The following is a 9,037-nucleotide window of genomic DNA, read 5'->3' as shown; positions in this document are numbered from 1 at the left end:
GAATTGAACAAGTTCAGTGAAGTATAAAAGGACAAGACCCAGTTACCGAGACAACCCTTACAAACAGCATTACTGAAAAAGTACTTTAAAATCTGTTGACTACTGTGTGACGGAACTCCTTACAACATGCAACCACTAAATATATTTCGCGCTACTGTTGTTACGAAGAATAAATGTAAACTGTGTTATTACTGTTGTTTTATTGTTCCATATGTTTACCCCATTACGCGCCAGTAAATTTTGATCACCTCTTTTAAACTTTTTTGTTCCGCTTTGTGTAATTTGTCGAATATTTTATACAAGGTTTTGCCGGAGGTTGCAACTTTTGCCAACATGTAAGACTTGTTTATCATAGGTTTCTTTTTAGTTGTGGTCACTGACACTGGAGTGTCTTGCTGACCCTTGATGCCACGCGCTATTGCGTAAGGACATAGTAATTTTAGTTTACACTTTGCTCTTCTTCTCAGCGTCTATTACATTTTGTACAGATTTTATGAGGGAGTGAAGATTGCGCGACGAGCCCAAACAGCGAGTCTATTAGTAGCGATATTTCTATGCCGGAGGTCAAACTTTTAGTCAGGAACCAATCAATATGTAGGCCAATGTTTGTTGTTGTTTGATGACCAATCGGAATAAGTCACACATAAAGGTGTTGCTCAGTTACCACCGCGATTAATAGGGACGCCTGTTTGTAGGTTATGCTGAACAATTCCTCACAGAAACCGTCCATTCTGCGTCGCTGAAGACGAGCGTAGTTCAGGTTAGTACGTGTATATGTTTTCTATTTTACTTCGCGCCTTAGTATAAGTTGTAAAACTTGTATCGAGGTCGAAAATTGGTTCAAAATAGTCAATATCTTCGGATATCTTATCGATCCGATTCTGTGTAGCGAAAACACGTGGAATCATGCACTAATTAATAACTTTCAGCCTGAGTGAATAACGCAATTGTGTTGAAAAATGTCTTTATTGCATACACTTTTTCGCAGAAAACTCTTGAATTCTTGAATTACAGAAATTTTTTATTCGATCTCGAAATCTCCCACGGCTGTATTTTGAGTCATGAGGTCTAGTTTTTCTACGTGTCATCCGTCTCCAAGTCTAAAATCGTTTAACCCACTGACAGGAGCTAAGGGCCTCGGTGTCTCGATTCGCCTGTCTCGGATGTTAAATAGTAGGAGCAGTTTGGATAGAAGTACGAGTTGGACCGTTACATCCCAAGAATCCACACTCTACGTCGGTTTCTTGTTGCAGTCGAGAAGACGCTCGATACTCGATTGATGTGATAGTCAAACGCATAAGCTCTTGGCTTGAAAAACCGTTCTCCTTTTATACCATTTTGCACTCGTATTTCGATCTAAAGGTCGTTTACAAAGCCTACAAACATTTTGCGTGATATGAAATCGAAACTATTCGTGCAGGAAATTCCCGGTAGTCCGTAGTCAGCATAATTGTCAATCAACTTTCAGTTACGGTCTAGCGTCCTTTGGTCGCTCATATTTCATTTCTGCTTGGTTGCTGTTATCGTGGATGTTACTAAAACTGGTAACGGGGAACGGAGAACGGGAGTCTGGGAATATCTTTTCACTCTGTGCGTGAGCAGTCATACCAATCTGTGGCCTGGTCGGTTTGTTAAAGACAAAATAGATGAAGAAACGAGCATGGAATATTCCACAATAATGTTAATTTTGGTGAAAGATGACTGCGGAAAAGCGGAAAGTATGTTTTGAGACGATATGTTGTCACCTATCGGCCAAAAAATAGTCGGTCTTTATGGCTTACTGTATTTTGCGAAACAAAACGAAACGAATAAACCTGTACTGAAATGAACGGCTTACTATATTTTACGAAACGAGACGAAACGAAAGGGATGAACCTGTACTGGAACGAACATATCAAGTATCACAACAGTCAGATTCCTCCGTGCGATAACGTAAACAAGAGGCTCCAAGTAGCCTATACTCACGCGCAGGATGTTACAAGTCGTATAAAATAGATACGCAATGCGTACATAGTCAGACAAGCAATTTTAAAACGTTTGCCATCTTAAAGCTAGAAATAACACGGGAGAAATGCTAATTTGAAAAAGATGCATCATAGATCTAAGACATAGATAATTAAGATGGAGGAGAGAACATAAGTGCTGTATTGCAATATGCCATCTTTATTACAAGGATATCGTCAGGCGAATAAGAAAGCAAGCCGAGTCGAAAAATTATTGATAGAGAATTAACAAACGATTCAGAATTGCGAATTGCATGAAATATCTTTTTTCATAGCTATTCTGAATTAAATCTCTTTAGGCATTTTTTGTTCAAGTATTAGACTTGTTTATGTTGGTAGTTAGGAATATATTCCAGTACTGGACCACTGTAACAAATATCAACTTTGCCTTATTTTTATTTGTAATTTGATTTTAAAGTATACTTGAAACTTGATAAAATAACAGTACTCCTCAGTCGGCACCTGGTGTTTCTTGTAAGTCATATCAAGCAATGCGATATTTCCGAGAATTGAAATATTATTATATATATCCTTACACATGTTGCTAAAAGTGTAATAGGTTCCAACAATTGATACAAAATACAAAGTGTACTAGACTAACCAAGAAGCAGAAAAAGAAAAAGGAAAAAAAAAACTTAAACACACAAGTGTTTTATTACCTGACATTGTTCGTCACATTCTTCTTGACTCGATCCCGATAGGAAATCGAGCAATTCAGGTTTTTAATGGAAACAAACCATGTACCAGAATAACTTTAAGTATACTACAGTCCTTTTTGCATTTTCTAAAAGCTAAAGATATAAACAGTTGTCTGAAATAACACCAAAAACACTTTCTCATGGGAACTCGAGCAAGTAAATTTCAAGGTTCAGAGAAATTGTCAGGTAAAACACAGGTAAAATTTCATCATCAGTTTCATTTCACCAGCACTTTCAAGTGCTTCATATATTACTTCAAAATTTGTTTTCTACATTTGGTGTTGTTAGAAATGATTTCTTTTGAGAAGTTATTTAAAAGAGTCGCACAAAAGTTTCCAATACAATGTAAATAATTTCGGTAAAAAGTTTTTGTCCACTTGTTACTCGAACTTTTGGTGGATTCCTTCTTAACACCTAAGCTAGTATACAACTATAACTATAACTGAACTGGACGACTTTAATCTGCATTTGATAATGGCGACAACATAACGCCGAAACATCAAGTTATAGCATTTATTTTTCTTTTAAAATGATTTCTTTGTAACTGAGTATCTTTTGGGATTTGAGGGGCAAAAGAAACTTGAATATTTTGTCGTGAAATCCTCGGAGACATGCTAGAGTGTTGATATATCGAACGTGGCCTATTACCTGCCCATTTTGTTGAAAACGTCCATTTACACGAATAAGAAGCATTTTTTGACCAAAAGATTAAGTATACAAAGCACGTTTTTAGTAAACGATTCTTCGTAATATGTCCTTGAATCTCCAAAACCCTACTAAATTTGAGACTTGTCATATTGTCAGATGGCGATCGACATAAACAATGGCTCACCTCTCCAGAAACACTTTCTTGCTGTCCATGCATGCTCACATGTCAGTTCAGAATCTTAACAACGAACTAAAGTACTGATAGGTACTTTCACACCGTATCAAATTGGGAAAAAAGCACAACGTTTGCGAAAAACCGACACCTTCTTGAAGAATCCAATATGGCGTACGGAGCTCCAAAGAGCGTGGTAAATGTTTGCATGCATAAATTTGCATGCACAAATGTGACACCAAAACGGAGAAACGGAGCCCATGTTACAACTCATGCACCATACTGCGCATGAGTAACTAGGAATAAAACAGCGGAAGTGTAGAATTTGTAAATTGGAAGATCTGTATTTTGCGAAACGAGCTCTTCGAAGACTGTGACGATATGTAACTTATTTCTTCCGATTCTTTAACACTTTTCGCAGGTACAGCTCTATACAGCAATGATTTTTAAACAAAAGAGTTCGAGCCAAAAAGTCAGAAGTGCCCCGTTTCGCAAATTACAGATCTGTATTTTGCGAAACGAGCTGTTCGAAGACTGTTAAGATATGTAACTTTTTTCTTCCGATTCTTTAACACTTTTCGTAGATAAAAATCGATACAGTGATGATTTTTGAACAAAGAGTTCGAGTTTGGTTAAGTTAAGGTTTACTATACAACCCGTTTGAGGTTGCTGTTGTTACTGTTGAGGTTACTTATATCACCTTGGTAACGAAAGAAGTAAGGCAGTCACGCCAATGTCAGTCACGTATTTCGCAAATTTGCGAAACGGGCCACATCTGACCGTTTCGAATTTAATTCGCTGTTTTAAAACCATCACTGCATCGAGTTTCATATATGCTACGATCTTGTCCTTTTCATCTAAACATGAATTTAAGCTAATGACCCTGTTTTGTGGTCGTGGCTTCAGTTGGTTTTCTCCCCTAAGAGGTACAAATTCTTACATAACACATTATCTCCTGAGATATTCTTTCGTCCCAATACCCTAAAAGGAATCGCAAAAGCTCCAGCTGTGGACCTTTTGAGGCTTAACACCCTAAGGGGTACCACAACCCCTTTCTTAACCACTAAAAGGTACGACGAGCACCCCCCGTCTATTTTATATGGGAGTGCCCCCCCGGTGCCCTTGTCCTTTTAGTCGCAATATTCGTTTCAAGCCGATTGATATCATGTCATAATTCAGAAGCGTGCACACTTTGTAAGTAGCTGTGTTCTTTATATATACCACTATCCCGTTTTATGGGCGTGGCTTGAATTTTTTTTCACCTCTTAGGGGCAACAATTCTAAAACAACACATTTAAAACTGAATGTGGTGAGTTGTGAATTCCCGGTGTAAATGCGACAAAATTAAACATCAGTTGCTTACAAGAAATAAGAAGTTAATCGCAGTGATATACATGATGATAAAACGCATTGTTGAAAAACAAAAACTATATCTTTTTACTTGTCGTTTCGCAAAAAAAAAAAAAAAAAAAAAAAAAAAAAAAATGGGTTGATTGACAAATGTCTCCTGCCATATTTGTGTCAGCTCAGCTCCCGCTGTGGACCTTTTGAGGCTGAACATGCTAAGAGATACCAAAACCGCGTTTTTAACCCCTAAAAGAGCGTCCCCGTCATTTTTATATGGGATTTCCCTCGGGGATAGAAGTAGAGAGGCGCTGCGATATGACATGGATATTGATGTTTCCTTTTGCCAAACATTTGGAAACAGATCGAAACAATTAAGTTGTTTTAGAGTGTTGCAAACTTAAAGCCAAGTAATAGTGAAGAAACAGAAAAAGAACTCGAGGAAAGGAAAACTAAATAGTTCAAATGTAAGAATACAATCTGGTAGATACCCTCTAGTAGACTGACAGGGAATATTCCAGTGAAGTACCCAGACCACCTTTCGGTCTTGTTGTAGCTACAGGTTGACGCTTTCATCCGCAACGTCAATTGTTTTATTCACTCTCGCTTATTCATGTCCTTCGCCAGCTTCCTCATTTGGAAAACTACATACTCAATAAATAAGGTAAATAAGGACACACATATTTCTCTCTATCTGTATTTGCGAATTAATTTTAGCATCAGCCAATTGATCCTGAGTGTGCATATTATACCGTTAAGGGTTGACAGATATTAATTTGTTATATCGAGGGTTTGTAAGTTTGCTTCTAAATTATTAGTTTTTATTAGTTTTTTCTTTACAACTCTTGTATTAATTTTGTAAATATTTTTTCCCAAGTGTTTGATGTACTTTTGGTTTGTGATGCATATTAAAGAAAGCGCACGTCGCTTGTGTGAACACAGGCCTGGAAGTTGTTACCTATTACATGATAAATGTAATCTGTGAAATCTTTAGTCCTGAATGACCTTCGCGCTGTTTATCTAGCAGTGACAGGAATCCCAAATTGGTCCAGGCCAAAGCGGGTTAAGCCGCTTGGTCTGTTGCAGTGAGCAAAATCGACAGAAACTCATTATGTTCTTAGAAGAAAAACAAGTCTGCGAACGACTAACATTGTTGGGTTACCCCCCCCCCCTCCCCGCCCACCTCCTGCGTTAAATTCACCTCTACCCATTTATACCACCCAAGTGGACAGAGGCATTGTCAGTGGTTTAGTGAAATCACTCCTAGTGAGATTCGTGCCCAGTCTTGATCATTCACTAAGACGTGTTGGATGCTCTTTCCCATAATCCCTCTCGTCTAACAATTACACAAGAGATCGCTGGCAACGAGTCAGGTTAAGTAAGTTTTCACTGTCCGAGTGATATTCCCAAACGTTTAAAAGATCTTGCGTGCTGCGCAAAACATTTGAAGGATAATAGCGTTTATTTGACTTTAAAAATATACTTGGATATTATCTATTTATCAGTTCCCCGAAGCTCACAGTTTTCCTCGAACGTATCTCCGGGCTGAGATAGCTGTTCGCTTTTCGGAACAGATAATCCGCAGACAAATACCCATTACGTAAATTGACGAAATGATGTGGACATTTCACTTTGTTCTTAACGAAGTGATAATATGAAAATGGCAGGAAAAATTTTTAGCGCGGAGTGGCACGTTCTTCACTTTTCGAGTTGAATGAAACACGTGTGGAAAGCGAGCGAGACAGAGTTTTCTCACCGAAATGTGATCGTGACTAAAACACCACAGGAGTACATACGAGTAATATACGAGTACATACGAGTACATACGAGTAACATACGACTAGATACGAGAAACATACGGATACAGACGACTACATACGGTAATATATAGGTTATACATCAATACATTGGTTACATACAAATACATAGGAGCAACATACGATGGCAGGAGGGTAATAAACATGAAATGTACCATTTTGCTCTTTACATTTCATGTTTACACGTGCGCGGGTCATGTCTTGCACACATACGCGAGCGAGCGCACACACACACGCCCGTAACAGCACGCCACACACTCACCTCGAAGCTTTTACTATGCTATTACTTCGAGGGAAACAATTGTATGAGACATTTGCGCGCGGTAAATCTTGTGTGCAATCAGCACAATCTACGTTTATTTGACGCGCAACGTTGCATCTTATCACATCAGCGCTCCGGTTTGCTTGTTTGGCGTACGTATGGAGAACGTATTTATGTTTCACAGGCGCATGTGTGTGGTGCACGCACGCGTGTGGCACTTGTGTGTGTGTGTGTGTGTGTGTGTGTCGGGGGGGGGGGTATTTTTTCATTCAATGAATTGAACCCCTCTCCATTTCCTCAAGTAAGGGGTAAAACAGTCTAACTTTCTTTCAAATTTGCACATTTTGGTTATTCTCTTGACATAAGTAAGAGATCAAATTAAATTACTTGAGTAAGAGATTAAAGTAACAGATTAAATTTATTGGGTATGTGCAATAATATACCCTTCCATAGTGCAAGTCACAAAACGGTTCAATAAAGCTTGTAAACAGCAACATTGCTTTGAATGTTTGTTTGTTTGAATGAAGTTTCCAGTATTAATCAATGTATTTACATTTGATATTCCTATTTATTATATGGCTGTGTCTCACAAGGACTGGGACCTACCGAATTCACTAATTTGATTGGCTGAAATCGATATTGACCGCGGTCTAGATTTTCCCATCTACACCGGCATCTAGACCGGTTTCATTTTGCGTTGAAATTGTGAAAAAATCAAAAATCAAAAAATTAAAAAATCAATCATTTATGGAAGTGCCAAAAAGCTTGATGACAAAAAAAGAAGTGAAGAGGACGAGCAAACTTCAGCAGGTTTAAGTTAAGCTCATCTCCGTTTTCAAGCAAACCAGTTACATCAAACGAATTAAAGTTTTCTTCTTTGCCGCATAATAAACATCTCATTAACCGAGCTAAGTCGGTCTGTATAGGAGAATCTTGACCTCGGTCGTGTGTACAGACCTCACTGCGTTCGGTCTGTACTCACGACCTCGGTCAAGATTCTCCCATACAGACCTCCTGCTCGGTTAATGAGAGCTAAGTATTCGTATGTAACCAATGTATTCGTATATAACCTGTATATTACCGTATGTGTCTGTATGTACTCTATGTTACTCGTATGTAGTCGTATGTTACCCGTATATATTCGTATGTTACTTATATGTAGTCGTATGTTACTCGTATGTACTCGTATGTTACTCGTAGTACTCGTATGCACTTGTGTGTTGCTGGCATGTACTCGTATGCACTTGTATGCTACTCGTATGTACTCGTGTGGTGTTTTAGTCACGATCCCGAAATGTTCCCCACACAGTCTCCTCTAAAGTCTTCTATATCTGTAAATTATGACAAAAGATAAAGGTTTACGGCAGGATGCGCAGTAATGACGTTTCTGAAAATTAAATGCCTTGTGCAAGCCAAATGAAACAGGATTTTACTTGTTTACGCGGCTTTCAATATCGAAAGACAGCAACTGTATTGCTCAGAATTGAACAAGTTCACTGAAGTATAAAAGGACAAGACCCAAATGTAAGGTAAGAAACTTTACCGAAGCACTAAGAGTAATTCTATACGAAAATACAGTGGAACCTCGATTTAACGAAGTCGCTGGGGACCGGCCAAATTTGTTCGTTATATTGAAAACCTCAATATAACGAATTTGACGGGAACAACCAAAATGTTCGTTATATCGAGGTCATAGTTAATGATTGATTTGTAACACAGGTGACTTCTGTCACGTAATTCAATGCAATTTTTGTCGCCCAGAAGTGCCGCGTTTTGAGATGCAATTCATAAATAAGCATGGTGGCTTTCAGTATCAATTATTTTCACTTTTGAGCAGACGCGCAGCTTTTGTTTACAAAAGAACGACACTTTTCAAAGTAGCGATTTAAAAATGTTGCAACATAGAGGTTATACAGAAAATTGTCCATAAGGATTACAAGGATTTGTTGACTGTTGTCTGTTCAGCGTTTATCTTTTGTCGGGTGCTGACATTGTAATTCGTTATATCGAGGTAGATTTACGTTTGGGCTTACGGATTGTGTTCGTTATATCGAAGAGTTCGTTATATCGAGGTTCGTTATATCGAGGTTCTA

This window comes from Orbicella franksi, chromosome 1 (genome assembly GCF_964199315.1).
Source record: "Orbicella franksi chromosome 1, jaOrbFran1.1, whole genome shotgun sequence".
NCBI lineage: Eukaryota > Metazoa > Cnidaria > Anthozoa > Scleractinia > Merulinidae > Orbicella > Orbicella franksi.
This window is presented reverse-complemented; position numbering follows the sequence as displayed.